Source organism: Panthera tigris, chromosome F3 (assembly GCF_018350195.1).
Source record: "Panthera tigris isolate Pti1 chromosome F3, P.tigris_Pti1_mat1.1, whole genome shotgun sequence".
Taxonomy (NCBI): Eukaryota; Metazoa; Chordata; class Mammalia; order Carnivora; family Felidae; genus Panthera; species Panthera tigris.
Genome location: NC_056678.1, coordinates 4,218,245 through 4,243,083, shown reverse-complemented (window position 1 = coordinate 4,243,083; position 24,839 = coordinate 4,218,245). Strand labels below are relative to the sequence as shown.

Sequence of the window (24,839 nt, the reverse complement as noted above, 5' to 3'; positions counted from 1 at the left end):
TATCCCGTGGGATTTTGGTTGCTGAAGACCAGGCTGCAGGCGGTTTAAGCAGAGTGGCAGGAAAAGGGGTGGAGTACACACAGGGAAGTCAGAAAAAACTAGCCTTGAGCTGAGCTGAAGTTACCCAGATGGACAGGGAAAGTCATCAGATGGAAGGAAAGGAAAACAGTATCTGAAAAGGATGGGCTGGGTCCAATTCCAAGATGTTAATCCTATAGGGGGAAAAAAGCTGTAAAGTACACATAAAAAGACCTTCAAATTTAACAAGCATAACTAACTTGTTATTTTGAGTAAACTAACCTTTTATTTTAATCACAGTGCTAAATTTTGAAGAAAAAGAAACCAATCAAAAATCTGGCAAACGCTGCTCAGAAAAATTTGACAAAAAGGTGTGTACAAAGGGCTATGCTTTTCACGTGGCCGCTAAAAGGAGCAAATTTATGTGTATCTGCTACACAAATGACTCACCAATTCTGCCCGTCTGTTCTAGCTGACTGTAGGCAACCAAACTTCAGTCTTAATCTTTATTTTTATTCAGTCCCTCTTTTCTTAAAAAGAACTTAATTTTTTATAATAGGAGCCATTACAAAACTCAAAAATTGACTTAAGAAAATCAATCAGTTCCTAAAAACCCATATTTCTGGCTCTACTGTGGGGAAAAAAAGCCAGTACAATCTGCACGTATGTTTTGACCTCACTGAATAACTGCAGATGCCACACAGAGCGATGTAAAAGTTCTGCTAAACTCAGACTGGACTAAAAGTATTGCAACACTACTCCTCTACCAGTTTCTCCAAGGAAACTACCAGAACCGTTTATTAGCAACTGCATATTCATAGCAGAACTATCAGTTACGTGACACCCTATAAAAAGACAGACAATTTCTAATTATATTCATTCTTTCATTTTAATTACTCTGGAGAGTGATTACATGTTTAACTTGGCTATCTTTAAAACATTAAGTCGCTTTAATGAAAGTATTTTAGATAGCTATGCCACCATACATCAATTAGAAAGTTAATCATTCTCCTTGTTCTCACGAAAAGATTTTAAAGCAGTGGGGAGGTGGCACTGTTTGGCGCTTTTTAAAAAGTTAATTAGAGGGCACTCAGCAAGAGAGATCATCCAGGAAATAAAGTTTATCAAAAACTCAAAATATGTACTCTGCATACAGTCAAAAAACAGTAAGAGATTCTCTTTAATGAGTCTATTCATGTTCGCTTGAGAATAAAAACCACGTCCTTGCATCAGGTTTAGTTTTCAGTATGCTGTAAGACTTCACTACAAAATGAAACAACTATTCCAGAATTTTTCTTAGAACATCTCTAAAGGCAAAAAAAAATCACAATCTATCCCTAACAAAGCTCCACATTAGCTCAAACATGTTACAAGTTCAAGTCTAAATAAAAAAAAGTTTCATATAATAGAACCTAAGACATTATTGATCATTAAGTAAATCATGTATGTGCTACAACTGTAGCATACATTTCTCTCGTCCTGGATTCATTAATAATAAAGTAATTTATTTCTACAGATGAAAACTCCATCTTAAAATGTAAATCATTATGGTTTTATATAGGCAAAGGTGTAATCACTAGCATTTAGCGTTAGAGGTGACTGCCAAAACATACAACCTTATCTTCCGCAGTCCTACTGGCTTTTCCATAGGTTACTTTATACAAATTTCACACCATTCTTCCATAATCCCATTAGCAACTCATAAAATACCAATTCAGGGGTGCCTGGGTGGCTCAGCCGGTTAAGCGTCCGACTTCGGCTCAGGTCCTGATCTCACAGCTCCTGAGTTCAAGCCCTGCATCGGGCTCTCTGCTGTCAGCACAGATCCCACTTCAGTTCTTCTGTCTCCTTCTCTCTCTGCCCCTCCTCCACTCACGTGCACTCTTTCTCAAAAATAAATAAACATTAAAAAAAAAATACCAATTCAGGTTTCACACATACTTCTTCTCTCAAGACAATTCAGCCATGCCATAAAATGTCAGTGTGCCCCAGTTATATTTCAAAACCTCATTTACTTAAATAAGATCAAACGAAATAAGACATATGAAAATGGATTTTGCAGAACACCACATGGCAGCCATTTATTTCATAAGCAACTGGAATCTGAATTCAGCACAACGTGACACTGAAACATTAAAAACTAAAAGGTTCACCTTTAGCGTCAAATGAGACCAATATCACAGCAACAGCAGCAGGGCAAATGGAACATGTCAGGAATGGAGTGGCAAGAAGTCACGCAGGGGAGACACAAGAGTGATGTGAAAGACTCCAAGGCTATCACCCTTCAGTTTTACTCCTTGCTCCTCCCACTGGGGAAAAAGAGAAGGGCATCACTTGCTTGCTCTCGGCTGCTTCCTGGATGGCAGACTCTTTTCTAAATCACATTCCTACTCTGAAGGCAGCCTGCTACTGTTAGATGATCCTGCTGTATGTCCTCAGAGTCACCATTACAAAACATAACATGGGCTTTTTTATATAACTTTTCACTGTTCGAGTTATCATAGTCACCACCCCACCAAAATTATTTACTAATGCATAAGTACCAAACCAAGTAGCAAGATAAAATGATACCTCACTTTTGCCCCAAAACATGGTTCTTAACCTAGGGTCAACTGAGAAGCTTCAATGAGATCTAATTATCTGACATTATCGCAAAGGTGTATATATACTTTTTTCTACAAACTTGGAACTTAGAGTTCCAAGATTTCTTAAGTTATTTTATTGTTCCACGAATAGACCTTGGGATAAACAAAACAGAGAAGCAGAATTTTTTAAATTGTTTATTTATTTATTTTTAGAGAGAGTGTGTGTGCAAGCAGGGGAGAGCAGAGGGAGAAAGAGAGCAAACCCCAAGCAGGCTCCACACACAGCATGGAGCCCGACGTAGGGGCTTTATCTCACAACCTTGAGCTCACAACCTGAGCTGATATCAAGAGTCGGATGCTCAACTGACTGAGCCACCAAGGCACCCCCTGCTTTTTTTTTTTTTTTTTTTTTTTTAGAAAGAGAGAAAGCATGAACAGGAGAGGGGCAAAGAGAGAGAGGGAGAGAGAGAATCTTAAGCAGGCTCCATGCTCAGTGCAGAGCCCGACAGGGGGCTCAATCCTACAACTCTGGTATCATGACCTGAGCTAAATCAAGACACTCAACCTACTGAGCCACCCAGGCACCCCAGAGAAGCAGAATTTTAAGTAAAGGCATTTTATTTATACTCCAAAGTTTCTTTGGTAAAAGCAGCATGTTAAGCAAGGAAGTATTCTGAGTAACTGGAATACTAGGTAAGTTGCAGCCAGGACAAGAACTAGTGTCCTTCTCTGTGTTAGGAAACTTCAGGAACTACTGAGAATTCCAAAGTGGCTTTAATCATGGGGGGTTGGGGGCAGTAATGGAATTGAGATTCTAAATGACAGAAGAATTTCAAGCAGAAGGTACAAGGAAACTGGAGAAAACATGCTCAGTAAAACCACACTGATTAGTAAACTTCACTATAGTTTGTTTGTTGGTTTGTTTGTTTTCCTAACAACCTCCAAATAACTGCAAATTTGTCCAGGGAAGAGACCTACCTTAATTATCTTTGTAACATAGGTCCCAGCTCAGCACCTGTCACCAGTTGTTACCCAACATTTCATGAATCAATAATGCAATTAAGAATTGGAAGTAGCTATCAAGTTTTTAAAAATTTTTAGACTTGAAGCCTGTAGTAATAGTTACATGTTCAAATTTCCTTCACACAACTTGCAAGATAATGCGAAGGCAGTAGAATATTTCAGGAGAAATTTATGAAATCTTTCTCCTTGTTTTAGTGAAACTATATAATAGTAGGGGATTGGAAAAGAGTTTAACCATCCTTGGGCACAGGGCTGGCTCAGCTGGTAGAACATGTGACTTTTGATCTTGGGGGTGTAGGTTCGGGCCCCACGTTAGGTGTAGCCATTAAAAATATTTAAAAAATAAAATCTTTGAAAAAAAGGAATTTAATCTTCCTAAAGTGAACTAAAACTTACAAATTTAAATTTCCATTAACTGAGGGTAGGAGCTTTGTTTTTATAGACTATCTCCAACAGCAGGCAGCACAGGAGGAGGAGAAGGAGGAAAGAGAAAAAAGTAAAAAAAAAAAAAAAAAAAAAAAGTTTTTAAAAGTTTTCCCTTTAACTTTTTAATTTTAAAATAAAATAATTGTAAACTGACAGAAAACACAGAAAAGTTACAAGCATACTAGAGAGAATTCCCTATGCTCTTCACTTTCCCTAATATTAACATCTTACTTAACCATCAAAACTTGTCAAAAGTAAGAAATAAACACTGATGCAATCTACTCAGATTTCACCCAAGTGAATTTTCCCACTAACATCCTTGTTCTGACCAAACTTCTACAATGCATTTGGACATGCATTAGTCTCTCCAATCTGTGACAATCCCTAAATCTGTCCTTGTCTTTGAGACTTGATACCTTTGAGGACTAATAATCAAATATTTGGGGTCTATCTGATGTTATCTCACAATTAATTGAGGTTATGCATTTTGGCAAGAAACCATAAAAGTGATGTTCTCATCCCTTGGTATCTACCAGATTTATCCACTATTAAGTTACTCTCACTTGTAATTAAGATCTTGGAAGAGATACTCTGAGATTCTGCAAATATCCTGTTTCTACTCAAATTCAGACAATCCCAAGCAGGTTCTGTACTGTCAGCTCAGAGCCTGATGAGGAGCTCAAACTCATGAACTGTGAGATCATGACCTGTGCCAAAGTTGGACACTTAACCGACTGACTGAGCCACCCAGGTGCCCCTGTCCCATTCTTTTTTTAAGACCTTCCTTAGTTGTAGCAAAACAAGATGCCCCAGGCCTATTTCGTGTATCTCTAACCTAGCCATGGAATCGACCACTTCTCCAAGGAACCCTGGTTCCTTTAACTGGAGAATGGTATTTAGAAAAGATATAGGGACCAGGTGTGCTTCCTGGGCTATCTCTGCTTCTAGGGCCTGTCAGCAGAGATCAGAAGTATATGCATGTATACTAACCTATGCATACACTATACTTTTTATTTATAGAGAATAATTTATTTCTGTATCTATGTACATATATAGCTAAAATATTCAGAATGAATTCATACCAATATCTCTGATTGCAATCTGACACCACAGGGTTCATTCTAACCTATTACCTTTCCTTATTTGTAATTTCTCTGATTTTCTCTAATTTCTCCAGCTCTCTTTAACTACTGTATCTATTTTTTCAACCCTAGCAAACAGTTTCAGAATTGCTAATCTATACTTCTGTGAAAAACAAATTTACTAAACAGAGTACAGTACTTGTATGTAGCTCTTTTTTTGTCTTTAGCCTAACAATACTCAACCTTAATTAAGCTAATCCTTTTCTAGGAGTAGTCCCCCACTCCCTTCAGTGAAGTTATGCTGGTCATTTGTAACACAGGTTCATTACTAATAGTCTGTATTTTACTTGGGTTTCCCCTCACATCCTGGGTTTTCTAAGTTTATTTATTTGTTTTGAAAGAGTGTGCGCGTGCAAGCAGGGGAAGAGCAGAGAGAAAGGGAGAGACAGAACCCCAAGCAGACTCCACACTGTCAGCACACAGCCCCACTCAGGGCTCAGACTCATGAATCGTGATGCGGGTATCGAACTCACAAACCACGAGATCATGACCTGAGCCAATACCATGAGTCAGATGCTCAACCCACTGAGCCACCCAGGTGCCCCCTGTACATAGAGTAAAATTCACTCTTGGAGGTTTTGACAAATAGAATCATGTTTAGACTTGTTGGAAGGCAAAGTAGGGACAGTAAAGTATCCACCAAACCGAGAAGGCACTTTGAGACCAGAAAATAAAACAGGCCACTCCATACAGATACACAGAGTTTTATTTGGGGGTAACTTCCTGACCGGGGGAACAGACTCAGGATGACCCACAGCAGCTGCACAATTATTCTTTGCAAAATCCAGACCTTAGTTCCCAGATTTTACAGAGCAAGGGGACACACAGGAGGGCACTGTAATGAGATCAAAGGGCTTGCACGCACCTGACAGCTAACCTTTAATTAGATCTTATGGCACCAGCTGTGTATCAGGAAGGGGAAAGACTAAGTTATCTCTAACTGATTTTTGGGAGGCAAAAACAACCCTCCCTCCATTCCAGCCTTGGCGGGCATTTCTTTTTTCTTTTTTTAATGTTATTTTTGTTTTTCAGAGAGAGAGAGAGAGCGCACGCACGCACAAGCAGGGGAGGGGCAGAGAGAGAGGGAGACACAGATCCGAAGCAAGCTCCAGGCTCTGAGCTGTCAGCACAGAGACTGATGCGGGGCTCGAACTCATAAACTGTGAGATCATGACCTGAGCCAAAGTTGGACACTCAACTGACTGAGCCACCCAGGTGCCCCCTTGGAGGGCATTTCTAAGGTATGTACATTAATGTCCCAGGGGGCCTGGAACACAGCCTGAAGACAAGTCACTGAGAGAAGGTGAACAAGACAGAGGGCCAGAGATGGAGTCAGTATTGTCAGCACTCCTACCCACCTCACCTTACAGAATAGCTTCATTACCCAAAATAAAATCCCTCATTTTGCCCCTTGCAATCAACCCCTTCCCCATCTCCAACCCTGGAAACTGCTGATCTGGTTTCCCTCCCTATGGTTTTGCCTTTTCCAGTTTAATTTTTCAGTGGTTTACAGTACTCCAGCTGTGCTTATGTTTAGATATGTTGGCACTGTTCCCTAGCTCTGAGACGCTCTGTTCTGCTTTGCATTTTTTCCCCTACCCTTTTTTTCTTTAGTGACTTTTTTTCTCTTTTTCAGTTATTTCTATTCACCTACTCTCAAGCTGACTGATTCTTTCCTTGGTTCTGTCAGAACTACTCATATGCAAACCAAAGATACTCTTCATTTCTGCTTTTTCTCACTTGTAATCTTTTTATTTAATTCTTCCTTATAGTTTCTATCTTTCTGCTAAAACCACCCATCTAATTCATCATGCGGTTAACCTTTTTCATTAGAGCTTTCAATATAGAAATTATAGTTATTTTAAATTCTCTATCAGATAGTTCCAGCATTTGTGTCATATCTGAATCTGATTCTGTTGATTGCTTTATCTCTTGACAGTATTGTGGGTATTTCTGTTGCCTTTTTGTAGGCCTCCTGATTGGTGAAAGGTGAACATCTTGTGAAGAAGAGGAAGGAGTGAGGTAATATTTTTTTTTCAAGTGGCTCCGCTCTGGGCGTGGGAGCTCCCAATGTAGAGCTTGAACCCATGACCCCAAGATCAAGACATGAGCCAAGATCAAGAGTTGGACGCTTAACCAACTGAACCACCCAGGTGCCCGGACATAATTATTTTTATGCCTAGGAATGGACATGTCTTTTCTTTGGTATCCCTTTAGGGTAGGGTTTTGAGTTAGTCCCATCAGAAGTCAGGCTGGGTTTGAGGTTTATTACGGATATGGTTGCCCTCAGCACACAGTCTTCAAATGCATCTACTGGTAACTTGTATTTAGAGGGAGGGTACATTTGCCAAGGTTTCTCTCAATGTCTGCTATACTCTCAGCTTTAGGTCCTCTGTTTGTGCTGTGCCTCGAAGATGGTCTGTCCACACGGTCTGACCACTCTTCCAGCAGAGCAGTATTCCACTGTTACTTGTTACACCGACCACAGTGGTAACAGAAGGTAGGAATATAGAGATTTTATTGTTCTGATTAAGCATCAATCTTAGTCACTGAATTCTCAAGTTTCAGTGGTATGTCCTCAGTGCACCTTCCCCTCACCCAGCTGTGGTTCTGGATCCAACACACCACCCATGGGTAGGTTTGATCCTATTCCCTAATCCCAGATGCAATGGGATTTTACCAGTGCCCTAAAGGCAACAGTGATTTTTTTTTTTTTTTTTTTTTTGCTTTCCCCACTAAATTCATTTGGTAAAGGAGAAAGGGAAGATAAGGAAGGAGGGTCCTGGCAGAATTTCTGGCTCCATCTGTAGCAGCTGCTGTTCTCCCCAAACTCTGCACTACCAAAGGACACTTTCTCGGGAATCTCAACTATCATTTTTGGGAACAGCCGGTAGAGTTCATTGAGAAAAAGCCTGGAGGTGGATATAAACTCTCCTTCTAGGTGCAGCCTCTAGGGACTTCACACTTTCTTGCCAGCCCTCATTCAGCACCCATCATTCCTTTCACTGCTCTAGCTAAATTCTTGCCAGTGCCCAGGTAAGCAAGAGCTCATGTCTCTCCCTGCAGGCATCTGTTTCTCCTCAGACTTCAAGCTAGCTGGCTGCCTGTAACTTACACTCTCTGATGGGTTCCAAAAAAGTAATAAACCTGCAGTTGTCCAGCCATTTTTTATTTTGTTGCATCATATTTTAAGGATAACAGCAATGCTTTTTCTGCAGCACAATTCTGTTGTTATTAATGCCTAAACTTCTTTGCTAAAGGATAAGAGTATGAAACCAAATTTAAAGTTTATTGAGAAGTCAACATAAAAGCAACATTCCGAATTCCAAATTAAAATACCCTAATACAGTTTTTAGTCTTAAAACCTAATTAAAGAGTTTTGGCTGTTCAGTGATGTGATTTTTTTTCCAACTGCTGATATAATCAAGAAAAGTCTCATTATTTCCCTAACAATAAATTCAAAACTTAAGTTGTAATAATGCAGCTAGATATAAACCACACTGAGAATTCAGCCTAATAAAAAACACATAACAGCTGAAATGATTTCTTAAAAGCATTTACTTTACATTTGACACAATGCTTTGAGAATAACAATTATGTATTCAGAGTCCCCATAATTTTGTTTTACAAAATATTTCCTCAAATCTCTCGGGAGATTACTACAGGGTTAAAAGCTGTCTTAAGATCAAAGATCAAATAGAGAAAAAAACCCTATAATTCTCTGTAGCAACTCATAGATCTTTCCCATCTGCTGTGCAAAAAGGAGGTATATGTTAAGTTTGAAAAAAGAAAACCTTTTTAACTAGAAATGACAGTAAACTGAATCTGGCAAATGTTCAAAGAAAATTTTTCTATATGAGATTCAACTCCTTTTTGCCAAAATAGAAAAGATGTCAACAATGGGAAAATAAAATCAAGTCAGTAAATTACTGTCTCTTATTTATAACTTTCTTCCTGCAAATACATGATCAGATTTCTATTACAAAACTACACATACTAAATGAATTTTCAACCATGAAGAGGACTTCATAAGCACAAGTTCACGGGTGAACAATAAGAGACAGCTGGAGCAAGACATGAAAAACGTAGCTCACTCAGGGCCAGAGAAATTACTTTCCTAGTATTGGCCAACAATTCACAAGTTTCCTTACACTTTGCTTAATGTAAAAACCTAGAAGCCCTGTCCTGTATCTTTACCTTGGAAACAATCAAAAAATTCCCAGAAAACAAATCTTTTAGGACAGAAGAAGCACTTTTTTGTCTCCTGAGTCAAATGCTCATGGGCATACCTACAATTACAGCCTTTGATACCCATCAAAGCATTCTACAATGGGGTCTGGTTCTTTTTTTTTAATGTGACTTTACCTTCTGTCTCCTCTCATAATCATGGAATTGTACACTTAAAATGCGTGAATTTCATGGTGTTTAAATGATACTGTAATAAAGTTGCTTAAGAAAAAAAGAAAAATATTACTGGATCCAATGTTACTGAATCAATGAGTGAATCTACAAATAATTCCCATTCTCCTTTCCATATACAGAGGTGTAGACAGGTCTCAAAAAAAGATGAGGTAGGTGGGGAGAAAAGTCTTTTCAATAAATGGTACTGACACAACTGGATCTCCACAACCAAAAGAATGAACATGTACTCCTCCTTCACCCCCTAAGTGAAAATTAACTCGAAATGAATCAAAAACTAAATTGAAGTACTATGACTCTTAGAAAGAAATGCAGGTATAAATCTCAGTGACCTTGCATTAAACAGGTTCCTAAATACGACACTAAATGTGCAAATAACAAAAGAAAAAAATAGATAAGCTGGACTTCATCAAAATTAAAAACTTTTGTGCATCAAATGACACTATCAAGAAAATAAAAAGGCAACCCACAAAATGGGAGAAAATATTTGAAAAATCATATATCTGATAAAGAACTAATATCCAGATTATATAAGGAACTCTTTCAAGTCAACAATAAAGAGACAATAACTCAATTAAAAAATTGGCAAAGGATTTGAACATTTCTTCAAAGAAGATATAAAATGCCCAAGAAGCACATGAAAAGATGCTTAATATGATTTATCACTAGAGGAATGCAAATCAAACCACAATGAAAGACCATTTAACACCCACTAGAATGGCTGTAATAACTTTTTAAAAAATGGAAATAAGTGTTGAGGATGTAGACAGCTGAAACCTTCACACACTGCTGTGTACAATAGTGCAGCCATTACGGAAAAGTTTGGCAGGTCCTCAAAGACAGAGTTATGATATGACCCAGTTATGATATGATATGACCCACTCCCAAATACATACACACACACACACACACACACACACACACACGGAATAAAAGCATTATATTCACATAAAAACTTATTCACAAATGTTTCCAACAGCATTACTCATAATAGAAAATGGAAAAAGAACTCCATCAACTGATGAGTGGATAAACAAAATGTGGTGGTATATTCATACAATGGAATATCACTCAGCCATAAAAAGGAATTTATTCACAATATACACAAAATATCAAATCATTACTATTGTATACCTGAAACTAATATAATGCTATAGGTTAACTATAGCTCAGTTTCAAAAAAAAAAAAAAAAAAGGAGGAATTAAGTCCCAACACACGCAGGGTGGCTGGCTGGCTCAGTCAGTGGAGCACAACTCTTAATCTCAGGGTCATGAGTTCGAGCCCCACTTTGGGCGTGGAGCCTACTTACTATAAAAAATAAAATCAAATAGAGGCACCTGGGTGGCTCAGTCGGTTAAGCGTCCAACTTCGGCTCAGGTCATGATCTCGCAGTTTGCGAGTTCGAGCCCCGTGTCGGGCTCTGTGCTGACAGCTCAGAACCTGGAGCCTGGAGCCTTCAGATTCTGTATCTCCCTCTCTCTCTGCCCCTCCCCTGCCCGCACTCTGTCTCTCTCTCTCTCTCTCTCTCTCTCTCTCTCTCTCTCTCTCTCTCTCTCAAAAATAAACAAATAAAAAAAATTTTAATAAAAATTAAAATAAAATTTTTTTAAAGTACTAACACATACTATAACATGGATGAACCTTGAAAACATTATGCTAAGTGAAAGAAATCAATCCAGAAAGTCACACATTGTATGATTTCACATATGAATTGTCCAGAAAAGGCAAATCCACAAAGACAGAAAATAGACTAGAGGTTGCTAGGGGGTGTGGGAGAGGAAAGTTGGGAGGTACAGCACTTCTTTTTGGAGCGATATAAATGTTCTGGGATTAAACAGTGCTTGCACAACACTGAATATGCTTAAGAAAAAAATGTACACTTTAAAATGGCTAACGTGAATTTTATGTTATATGCATTTAATCTCGATTTTTGTAAAAATGGATAAAAAAAAAAATTGAGGAAGGAGCGATGGCTCAGTTTGCAGACTCTCCCTGAGAACAACTGTGACCCTTCCCTTGGACCACAATAAACACCTAGTCACAATAAAGTGGGCACACTTTATACCGCTGTCAAAGTTTTAAGCAGACACGAGTCAGGCAAGATTAGAGAAGAATGGCCACAAGATGTAAAAGGCAGTAGGAGCTCATGTGTTTGCTGACAGGGGCAGATCTGAATTTGGATGGTCAACAGTGGCCTTGAAGAGGAACAACTATACCAGCAGTCCCACATGTAGATGCTGGAAAGCAGGGTTCCTTAATAATTAGCAACTGCCAAACTTTGGCTTCTACACAAGATTAGAATAGGATTTTCAACATAGACAGCTGCAACCCATTAGTGAGATGTAAAATCAATTTCGTAGGGCATTTTTTAAGGGAACTAAACAAGAGATTAAAGATGAATAGAATAAAATATATACCACATCACAGCAATGGAGGTGTTATTTACTGATTTCAGTTATAAACATACGTGTGTTTGTACTAACTCAAGATATAAAATACATTTTTATGATTTCTAGTCCAAAAAAAATCTGAAAAGAAAGTCTATAATAGATAGTAAAAAGCTTTGCTGCAGACCATTAACATACATAGGATGAGAAGTATAGCATAGGGAATGTAGTCTAATATTGTAACACACTTATCATGGTGAGTATTTCATAATGTGGAATCACTATGTTGTACATCTGAAACCAGAGTACCTGTTGCATGTCCGACTTTGGCTCAGGTCATGATCTCCTGGTTCGTGAGTTCGAGCCCCGTGTCGGGCTCTGTGCTGACACAGCTCAGAGCCTGGAGCCTGCTTCAGATTCTGTGTCTCTCTCTCTCTCTCTGCCCCTCCCCGGCTCATGCTCTGTCTCTCTCTCGAAAATAAATAAACATTTAAAAAAAAATGTAAAACCAATTTAATACTATGTCAACTATACTTCAATTAAAAATTTAGAAAAGGAAAAAAAAAAAACAACCCACAGATACAAAACAATCTATTAACTTCTTCAGTAAATAGGATTTAAAAATTATGTATTAGCCCATAAGAAATTGCATCTAAAGATTTATTACATGAAATATCTATAAAATAAATTGCTAAAATTAAAAACTTTCACGTGACTATCATTTTCCTACTAACTTTCCCATTTTTGGAGTAAGTATGTAGGTACAAAACAAAAAGTCTAGAAACCAATCAGTTTCCATGCTTTGGTTTTTCATCATCATCAAAGCCCCAAACTTTGCATGTTACAACTGGAAAAAAACTAGTATTTTTATTGTCCCCTTTTGAAACAGTTTAGTATATGTGCTACCGAAGTAAGCATTCTTTTGGGGACAGTTTAACCACTCCAACTTATTACATTCATTGGTTAAATATTTATTTTAATCCTAAATCTGAAGTGAGTCTGTAGGTTCCTCTTCTTCAGTCCACATGAAATGGAATTCTGGCAATTCACAGAAGAACTGGTGGTTCCCATGTGTCCCAAGTGCAAGTGCTCCTCCAGTGACCAGGAGGGATTAAATATTCAAGAAAGTTTCTCTCAGGGAACCCGGGTGGCTCAGTCAGGTGACTGACTCTTGATTGAAGCTCAGATCACAATCTCACAGTCGTGGGATCAAGCCCCACGTCCAGCTCCATGCTGGGCAGGGAGGCTGCTTGGGTTTCTCTCTCTCCCTCTTTCTCTGCTCCTCTCCCGCTCATGCATGCTCTCTCTCTCTCAAAATAAATAAATAAACATTAAAAAAGAAAAGTTTCTCTCAAATGTTCACAAATAGTGCTTTTGTTGCTTCTTACATTCCTGTTTAATTTTGTTTCACAAATTAGAGACAGTATTTATACTACAGAGGATTGGAAATACAACCTCAATTAAATTTTATTTCAAAATTTAATTTTTATTTCATATTAAAGAGTTTTCTTATGACATAGTATCTCAAGTCATTTAATATTTAAAAGTAAAAATACATTCCTTAATTAATAAGCAAGCTGCAACACTTTCAACACAAAGGCAGGCACACGGGGTGCCAGTGACACTGTGGTGTTCAATTTGTAAAAGTGCATCAACCTGTAACATATGCTTTTACAGGGACTGTATATATATTAGACATGGATACTATATACTATATAAAATGGTTCAATAAAAGGTTTTTTAAAAATTGATGTGTTTATAAACAAATCCCTTGTGTGGGTGTTTTGAGTTTTGAAGAGGATATTGTTGCTATTGTTCTATTTTGGTTTTTATTTTTTATTTATTTTTTAAGGATTTTATTTTTATGTAATCTTATGCCCAACGTGGGGCTCAAACTCACAACCCCAAGATCAAGATTCGCACATTCCACCAACTGAGCCAGCCAGGCACCCCTTGTTTTGTTTTTTTAGATACGTTTATTTTCTGTTTCTAAATTTCTCTCTTCAGATATAAAGAAAACTTCTCTGGCTCCATGGTTTTACTCAGCAAATCATCTCCACAAATGACATACAGCAGTTCTGACACATTCATGGGTTACACAATAAACCATAACCGTGTTTTGGACCCTCTAGATGGGCGTGTCCAATAGAACTCTCTGCAACGGTAGAAATGGTCTATATCTTCACTGTCCAGTACAAAAGCCACTAGCCATATGTAGCTACTGAACACTTAACATTTAGATATGTAACTAAAATACTCAATTTTTATATTTAAATTAATTTAACCACAAGTGTCTACTAGCTATTGTACTGGACAGTGCAGTTCTAGGTAACACCTAGCATATTCTGCTTTGCAGACAACAAGCTATGCTTCATTTTTGTTACTCATAGAACATTCTGAGGTACCTGACTCACAGTGACTACTACAGTCACAAGAAGCAAGGATCTCTGGATATTTCTTCCCCACGCTTGAACACCATCCTTCTGTTTTATTAGTATCAAAAGGCTGCATTTAATAAGTCTATAAATTTAAGACTAAAATAATTAAAACAATCTAGAGAAACCACCAAAACATTCCACTAATTATAGGCAAACAGGCTGCTGTATGTACACAGAAAATAGGAGACCTCTTTCACATGGGGAATTGATACTTCAGGCCTGAATATGTTAAGTAAGGCTGTAAATTACTAAGTCTAAGACTTTTCAGCAGTAAAACCATGAGATCATGACCTGAGTCGAAGTCAGATGCTCAAGCTACTGAGCCACCTAGGTGCCGCCCCACATTCTAAGATTTTTAATATCTTAACATGAAGACAATAGTTACTACTTTGTATTTTGAATTTTAAGTTCTGACAGAAATTTTATCACCATAGCATAAGCCAGGGTTTTGATCCTTTAACCCAAATATAATTCATGAGAAATAAAAATGTGATTGGCAGATCGCCTAGTATTACCTCAGACAGCTAAAAACCTAATTCAGATACTTTTCAAAATAGATTTTGAGAGAGGTTTATGATGATCAGCCATCCAATAATTCTACATTTTTTCCATCAATAACTTAACTATCTCAACACCAAATGTCACCCCTATATGTTGCAATACTACCTCAAAGTACAGGAGGGGTAATCCTCAATTTACCCTCTGGCTGAAAAAAGGTTAAACATTATTTCTTTTTTTTTTTCCCCTTTTCTGTTTGTTTTTTTTTTTTTTTTAACTCCAGTATAAATAACATACAAGTTAAACATTTCTGAAGGGAGTTAGGAGAGTTTTCAACAGCATTCTTTAAAAAAAGAAGAAACAAAAAACCTTTCACTCAAATAGTCACGTTTAGAGAGAATGCGGAAAGTGTTACACTGTAAACTAATAAGAAAAATAAACAGAAGAAAATAATGCCATCACCCAGAAAGACAACCACTGATAAATCAATACACACACAAAAACATATTTACTTTTCAAGACCTAGGATACCATTTTGGGATACCATTTTGGTGGCTCAGTCAGTTATGCATCTGATTCTTGATTTCGGCTAAGGTCATTATCCCAGGGTCATGGGATTGAGCCCATGTTGGGCTCCGTGCTGAGCATGGAGCCTGCTTAAGATTTTCAATCTCTCTCTCTTGCTCTCTCTCCCTCTGCCTCCACCTCCCACTGCCCCTCTCCCCCACACACACTCTCACTCCCTCCAAAATAAAATTTTAAAATTTTAAAAAAAGACCCAGGATACCATTTTGTAATTTACTTTTATCATTCAATATGATCATTTACCTATGTCACTAAATATCATTAAAAATGAACAATAATAGGGGCTCCTTGGTGGCTCAGTAGGTTAAGCAACTGACTTGATTTTGGCTCAAGTCATGATCCCAGGGTTGTGGGATCGAGCCCCACATTGGGCTCCATGCTGAGCGTGGAGCCTGATTCTCTCTCTCTCTCCCTCTGCCCCTCTCTCCTGTTCACACTGTCTAAAAAAAAACAAAAACAAAAGAATGAATAATAAAAGATACCTGCCTCATATTGACTACCTACCATATGCCAAGAACTAGACTTAGCATTTGCCATTAGTTCTTTCATTCTCATAAGAATGCCTGTGAGTTTCTGTGCTCACTATACTGATGAACAAACTGAATACAAGTATTTAATGATGTTTAGAGTCACAGGACAAATAATCAGAATATACTTTTTTTTAATTTACAAACTCAAATTTATAGAAGTCTTTTCAGGCAGAACCTATTGATGTAGGAACCCTCTCCTCAAATCAACAAGTACATGTCTATGAAAAAAAAGAAAGACTCTGGAGGTCCAACAACTAAATTAAAATAAAGCAAACATATTTAAGGTGAAGCTGAAAATCTTGATTTTGATGCAACAAGAAAGGAGAGTCTCACGTTTGACTACTTTACTGGAACACAGAAGGTAATTCAAACGACTGCAGCAGCACCAAAAGCTTTCAGAGAAAAGGTTCACGAAATCCCCTTCATAATTATAGGGTTGGCGCTTTCTCATCTGTGACCACCTTTCTGAATGTCCTGGTATACCCTTCCTTTGTACTTTCCTAAGAGAGGAAGAAATCCCTCCGTGAATGGAACAATACCCTCGATGCCATGTGTCGTAAGGTTATCTCTGCCTGTTGCTTGGTTTAAAGGCCACTGAGAATGATGCACGCCTGTTGGTGGGGTAGGAACACGGTCCTCCGATCTGGCCATATTATGCGGAAGCAAATTATAGGTAACCCTTAATCTCGTTCTGTGCCCCTCCCCTTGGCCTTTCACAAACAAGCACATTCATGTGCAGACATGCATAGGAGGAGGAACTTTTCTTCCCCCAAGACTTTGGAAGAGCTCACTAGGATACCCAGAGGAAGAGCCCTGAAGAGTAATTATTAGAAGTAAAATTCATTCTACAGTGGTCCTTTCTTAGATCTTATTCACGTATACTAACTTATTCAAGTAAAAAAAATACCTTTGTTTCAAGGTCACTTCACCGCCAGAGCAAAGTCATGGTCTGTAACAAAGCTGCAGAATTTATGATCACAGTGGCTCCGGGTTATCCCATTTCCCTATCACCAGATTCCTGTGTGAAAAGTACCACCAGTGCACCACCTTGACGAGCAAACGGAGGTAATTTTAAAACAGTAAGTTGATATTACTTGTTACTAATGACCTTTATTCAAGAATTGGCCAGGTCACTCACTCCTTTTCTGAGCTCATTGGAACTTTAAAATCTGCAAGTAATTGGACAGCATCCTAGTGGCTCACCAGAAGCACTGAAACAAAGAATGGCTTCTCATCTTCCCTAAATTAACAATATTGACATCTTAGGGTCTAGTAACTTCACATTCATATAGAAAATACACTCCCCTAAAGCCTTCTTGTCTGAAAAAGCAAACAAAGAAGATAGCCAGCAGTAAGACATTCAAAACACTTAATTGTTATGTAAAAATAATAATATTGCCATTGATGAAATAATGCCTAACATTCAGTGGCCGTTTACTTTTGCAAGGTACCACCTCAGCATGTTGCACACATTAACTCATTTAGTGTCCACAACAATTGCCTACGCTACATTTTACTGTCAACCCCTTTTTGCAGATGAGCAAATCAAGGCATACTTGGCCAATAAGTTACACAGCTAATGAAAGTCACAGCCAGGATCTGAACCCAGAGAGCCTGTCTAGGGCTCACAGTCTTCTGCCAAAATGCCCATGCTATCATGCCACCTAGACTCCAAAGGCTTCCTTTGTATTTTCCATTTAATAATGAGTTAAAGCTGAGTTTCCAAGCCACTCTCACTTATCTTCAATCTATGAAATAGAATTTGAGAACTCATGGAACGGTTGTGAGAATTCCATGAGTTAGCACACACAAAGCACTTATTACGGCACATAATGAACATACTATAAACACTGACTAATACTATTACTAGTCTCTTTTTTTCACTACTTTCTCTCGGATGTCTTTGATGTTTGCATATCCATTCATTCAGTCAACAGGCATATAATTCCTCCCATGTGACAGCCTCTACGGGAAGCACTGAAGAACCACAGATAATAATACATGCTTTCAGAGTTCTCACAGCTTGGCTGAGGAATCCAGTTCACACACCCCCACGTACTGTGTCATGTGACAAGTGCTATCATATAGGAGTGCTATGAGAGCACAGGGGTGCTGCTGAGTCCTATCGTGATGTGCCTTTTCATCAGGCAAGGAAGGGGTGATGTAATAATCCATTAGAACTAGAGCACAGGGGACAAAAGAAATGGACCCTTAAGGGAAATATTCCATTAAAAGACTATTGAAAAGGTTTGGTGAGAAGAGGTAGAATAAGTAAAAGTCGTCACATAAAAAAATGAGAAAAGGAAAGACAATATTAAGATAAAGAAATGTACTGATGTGGACATGGAAAACAGCCGGAGGTCAAGTTAACTCTTTCTTTCTTTGAACTGGGTATTCAACTAGGCCAGACGTCTACGGCTTCAAACGAACACATGCTATACAGGTCACCGGTGAAGCACAATCATTAAGGCAAACACTGGCTCTACTCTCTCAAAGCTTCTGTGAGATGAGCAGGGCAAAAAGGGAATGAGTGGATGATCACAGGACATAAACTCAGGTAGGAATCTAATGCCCCGGGAAGGAAAGTTAGCTTTCCCGCTCTTCTGCACATGCTGGCGTGTCCCCCTAACTTCAGGCCACCCACTGCACTTCTCCTAGGATTCTTGCCTACCAACTCCCCATAAAAAGCGTTCCATGTACCCAACTCCAGACTTGAAGTTCCACTTCAAGTTCCACTGTATTGACAATGTTCTTATTTAAACGAAAAACTTGTGGTAGCTCTATTTTGGGTATTCCTTGTAGTTGTTTTGTTTTTTACTCTCTTACTTCCTGCATCAACATTGGAGTTCACCTACACATACTCTGGCATAAAAAATTTGTTCAATTTCCTCTTGCTAATTAGTTCCACTAGTTTCAGCAAGGAATAAGATTATAATAAATGCTAAGCTCTGTTTAATAATTTTTAGTTTGATCCTCCAATTTGACATTTCTCCATGTGCTGATGTGGGGGCAGGTGAGAGGACACAGTTGTCTAACAACATGTGGTTCAAGTCCTCAGCTTTTGCACCTCTGAGAGAATCTTGTACTCTTCTGATATTTTTAAGGTTGACAACTTAAATTTTTATTATAAGTTTAATGAGGATGTAATTTCCATCACAGTATGTATGTATTTCGTTTTATTTTTCCAGCTTTATTGAGGTATAACTGACAAAAATCATCTATTCATAAAAGACATATGGACACATCCATCACTTCACATGGGGTGTGTGTGTGTGTGTGTGTGTGTGTGTGTGTGTGTGTGATGAGAACATTTAAGATCTACAACCTTAGCAAATTTCAAGTATACAATACACTACTATAAACTAAAGTTACAATGCTATTCATTAGAACCCCAGAACCTATTCATCTTATAAATAAAAGTTTGTACCCTCTGACCAACATCTCCCCATTTCCCCTATCCCTTAGCCTGCCCTTGGCAATCACCATTGAACTCACTGGTTCTATGAGTTTAACCTTTTTAGATTTCACATATAAATGATATCATACAGTATTTATCTTTCTGTATTTGGCTTATTTCACTTAACATAACATCCTCCAGGTTGATCCATGTTATCTCAAAAGGCAGAATTTCATTCTTTTTTATGGGTGAATAATATTTCACTATATATATATTTATATATGTATTTATTTAGATACATGTACACACACACACATATATATGGGCATACATATATGTACATATACATAATAAATATAATTATATACATACCAAGGAATATATGTATTTTAATCATTATTGTTGCAACCCTGGGAGCTGTAGATTTCACTCATTTAATGAAATATGTCCACTAAACAATCTAATTGCTAAGTCTGTCCTCATTGTCAAATCAATAAACCAAATCAAACTTACTTTCATTCAGAAAAGCCTGACCTCATTTTTCAATTCAAATAAATGTACTAATCTGCCTTCTCTGCAAATTTCCCTACCCCCTATACACACACACACACACACACACACACACACACACACACCAATCAAGTCCAATTCTAAAAGAAAGAAATAAAGCATGGAATCGTGCCATGAATTTGTCACCAAGATAAATTAAGACTCTGCCCCATCTATGATTCTGACCAAAGCTCTCTCTGCTTTACTATTTATAAATTCTCATTCAGGAGCTAAGAATTCTTAAATGGTCCCTTTATTGGGAGAACCAGAGGATTTTGCTCCCTGAGGCAATCAACTATTGAAAGATTCATGCTGGGTAAGAAGCATGACCTTCTCTGTCAAGTGGGAGAAAAGCAATTTGTGAATGGAAAGGTAGGAAAGGAGAATCAGCCAGCCACAAGAGCTCTCAGGAAACCAATTTTAGGAAAGTAAATACATACGTGGAGCATCTAAATACCATTAAAACTATTTTTGCATGTAAAATCCCTGAAAAGTTTCCATGAAACCCCAGGCACACATATACCCTGGTTTAAAGACTAATCTAAGAAACAGCTCCAGAGCTGAACTCAAATTGAAAGCCAAGGAAATGAACTGTGAAAACTGTCCAACATAATGTCCTAAGCACAGAAGCAGAATTACGACACAAGACTGAAATCTTTAAATATGTAAGTACAACATAGGGGTGCAGAGTTCAGACTGGAATCACCAAACACAGGGTCTGGATTCCAGCTCTACCACTTATGAGCCATGTGACTTTGAATAAATTCCTTTATCCGCCTTTGTTTTCAGCTTTATTGAGATATAACTGACAAATAACACTGTGTAAGTTTAAGGTACACAACGTAATTATTTAATATTACCACAATAAGGTTGGTTAACACATCCATCACCTCACATAGCTACAGTATTTTGCAGGGGTGAGAACCTTTGAGATCTATTCTCCTAGCAACTTCCAAATACACAATACAGTCCTGTCAACTATAGTCCCCATGCTGTACATTACATTAGATTTTATATCTTATAACTCTACTGAATTCACTTATTCTAACAGTTGTTCAGTGGAGTCCTTAGGACTTTCTATATATAAGACCATGTCACCTACAAACAAATAATTTTATTTCTTCCTTTCCGATTCAGATGCCTTCAGTTTTTGTTCTCGTCTGACTGCTCTAAGACTTACGGTTCTATGTTGACTAGGAGTGGAGAGATCAGATTTCCTTGTCCTGTTCCTCATTTTAGAGAAAAAGCTTTCAACATTTCACCATTTCAAAAATACAAAAATCATACAATCATTTCAACAGATGTAGATAAATCATTTGACAAAATTCAATATCCACTCCTGAAAAAACTCTCAACAAACTAGGCTAAGGATCATACCTCAACATAATAAAGGGCACATGTGATAAGCCCTTTATTTCCTTAAGGCTCAGCTTCCTCATCTATAAAACACTAGTGATGATGATGATGTAATGAAGAGGATGGTGGCAGTGGTGACATAGTGATCTTATTTTAGTGGCGCACTGAAATGTTATGAGGATTGAATGAGATAACATGAGGCACTTAACACCAAACCTAGCATGTAGTAGACACTCAGTAAGTACTAATGGCCAGCAGTTTGGGCTATGAGTAAGAAAAACCTTGTTAACAGTCAACGCAGACAAAATGGAAACATACTGTTTTCAATTGCAAGTCTGTCCTATGTCTCTACAACTGCCTTCCATGAATCTAACCCCAATCAGACCACAATTAAGGAAGAACATAAAAAGTTTCCCTTCTTACTAGTCACCTGAGGGATAATAAATAGCACTAAGAAGATTCTACTATTTTAAGCCATTCACAAATCTTTATCTGAATTTCAAATTGTTTAAGGTGCCCAGAGTCTAATAGCATATGACATGGTTAACTACAAAGAAAATGAACTTAAGAGAGCTGAGTTAGAAAACCGCTACAGGTGTTAAGACATAGTCTTTTGCAAACCAAGAGATTAGGAATTTAATTTGCGGAAGTACGGAGAGGACTTCCAGTCATTTGTCTGGGAGAGCTTAGTGCAGATAAGAACTTAATTTGCCTGAATGACCCAGACTTAATATCACAAACATTCTCACTTCTGAAATGTGCCTGGAGCTTTGCCTTTGAGAGGACATCCAAAAAAATCAACAAAAAATTTCTAGAAATGAAGGCATTACCTTAATAAGTCATAAAAAAAGATATTACTAGACGTCTGTTAAGACTGAATAACATGAACATATAACCAATGAATTTCTCCACAGATCAAGTTCACTCAAGATTATAAGCAGTTAATTCCATTCCATTTCAAACTTTGCTACCACTGGTTTGTTTTTTCATCTATACCTCCTCATTTACTAAGGTAAATCAGAAGACTCAATTATATCAATTGCCTCTAAAAACAAAGAACAATAATTAAATGGTGAAGAAGATTCGGCAACCCAAAATCATGGCTTATTTTACTACAGAACAAACTATGATACTACGTGGAGTACTACACAGTATCACTCACTACATGGAGCAAACAGCCAATAGGCAGAGAATCGAGACATCACAATGCTACACCCGTAAGATAATGTGTTGCACCTGGGTCCTAGAGGCAACTCTGGAAATAATTAGATTTCTCTAACAAGGTGCAACAATTTACTGTATAAATGAACATAATCCTCCAAAGAACATCAAAAGTAAAAAAAGATATATTATCCAATAAACTGATTTGGGAGAGAACATGTGCTCATTGTAGTAAATGTAATTTTCACATTAGAGATACGATCTAACAGGTACTGCTTTTCTAAACCCATTCAAGCCAGTTCTTTGAGTCTACAAAGGGATGTCTATGAAAGGCTTCGTTTCTAAATTTTCAATTAAAATGTATCTATGATTTAGACCGGTACCACACGGGGACAAATTTTACAGACTTTTCTGAAAAGTTGAGGCATGTAATGACACTGATGACACTGCATTATTAAAAGGAATTTCCTATTACTGCAGTAAGAGTAACTTAGAAATGGCATCCTAATGTTATGATACCATAACTCAGAGCAAGTTCTAGATCTTAAGCCAGATAGTTTTCAAGAAGCAATACCAAATCCTACAAATAAAAGTTTTATTGAAGTGTTAAAAGCATTATAATCATCACATCATTTCCTCTGGAAACTAGAATTAACTGTAAGGTAATCTGTGATGTTTTGCCTTTATCTGAGAAATTGGATAGGTGATTAAATAAGTGAATTACAGTGTGCACCAGACTTTTTTGGTCCTATTAACTTCCTTAATGTTGAATAACGAAATGCAGTAGGAGAAAAGAATACTTGTAAAATCAATACCATAACTGATTGCTTCAAAACAGAGAAACTGACTACTGGCTATAAAAGCCAGAGGAAAATATCAGGCTTATGACGAGGTTAAAAAAAACAAACAAAAAAAAAAAACAAAAAACAAAAAAACAAAAAAAAAATATTTGATATTTGCAAACAAACATAACCCCTGTAGTTTCTTTCACAAATATCTGAGAGAGAGAGAAACAGTGAGAGAGACTGAGTCACAGCCACAAACCTGAAGTGGTTTCACCTGTGCTTTAAGATTGATTCTCTCGATACAAGGATGATGGTCTTTCCAATATTTCTTTTTCAAGCTTATAGTCTACAGAAATACCCCCATGTGTGAGCTAGAAGGACACGCACACATCATAAATCACGGTGGACAGACCAGCTTCATGCTCAGTCAATTCCTCAGTCAACACTCTTCCCCAGTCCAAGGCAGCCTCACCTCCTCTGAGGATTAGCTGCCACATAATCACCACTTGGATTGCTCAGTACTCTTCTTTCACATGCAGCCTTCTAAGAAAACCTTTTTCCTTATTTTCCTCCCACTTTTTTCAGATAAAAAAGTTGAAGGGAAAAAAATACAATGATCACTAATATGTCCTCCCCCAGATTCAACATCTGTTAACAATTTGCCACATCTGCTCCATCGCCCCAACATACACACGTGTATGTTCTTTTGCTCACCCATTTGAAAACTGCAGAAATCCTGATAACCACGCCCAAAACCTTCAGCATGGGATTTATAAGAATAGCATCTCTAATACGATCACATGTTATCCCACCCAAGAAAATAAATAGTAATTACATATTATTTACTATGCAATCTGTGTTCAAATGTCTCCAATCGGTGACAGAATGTTTGTTATCACTTCCCCCTTCAACCTGGATCCAATCTAAACTCATACATCACAAGTGGTAATTATGTCTCTACAGTTTCCTTTAGTCCAGAAACTAACTCTCTCTCTCTCTCTCTCTCTCTCTCTCTCTCTCTCTCTCACGCACACACATACACACACGTTTTTTTATGACAATGACTTTTTCAAACGTTCCAGAAAACTGTCTTATTAAATGTCATGCATTTTGAACTTATGTGACTTTTTTCCTCTTGAGGTCATTTACCTTCTCTATCCCCTGTGTTTCCTAAATCCTTGAAGTTCAGCACAGGGTTGATTAGATTCAAGTGAAATATTTTTGCAAGAATATCTCAAAGTGGTGATTTTCTATCATTCATCTATACTCATGAGAAGGCATTCTTCTGCAAGGTAGAGGTTTCCTTCTTGTTTCTCTCTCCCCTCCCTCCTCCTCCCAATCCACTACTCTTTTTGAGTACCACTATAGATCAAATACTTTTACTTATTCCAAAAGCTACAGTCAAATATTCAAACTGTCCCAAATTTGACAACTAGGAACTTCTTTAAGCTGCTGGGTTTTAATACAATGTGATTTAAAAAGTCATCTCCTTTTTCAAAGGTTATTTCTCTACTAAAGAAAATCACCACTCATTCATTT

The 24,839-nt window shown here is 37.7% G+C and overlaps 1 protein-coding gene and 1 long non-coding RNA gene across 3 annotated transcripts in view; one reads left to right on the top strand and one right to left on the bottom strand.

Annotated features, from left to right (window-relative positions):
• The window catches only part of SMYD3 (SET and MYND domain containing 3), a 681,855-nt gene that overhangs the window by 591,126 nt on the left and 65,890 nt on the right, over window positions 1–24,839 (bottom strand).
• Window positions 6,371–8,571, top strand: LOC122235736. 2 transcript variants are annotated; one of them, XR_006213755.1, is made up of 4 exons: window positions 6,371–6,525; window positions 7,165–7,216; window positions 7,576–7,694; window positions 8,261–8,571. It is a non-coding gene; the product is annotated as an uncharacterized LOC122235736 (long non-coding RNA). The 2 variants fall into 2 exon arrangements; XR_006213754.1 differs by lacking the exon at window positions 8,261–8,571 and having other exon boundaries at window positions 7,576–8,177.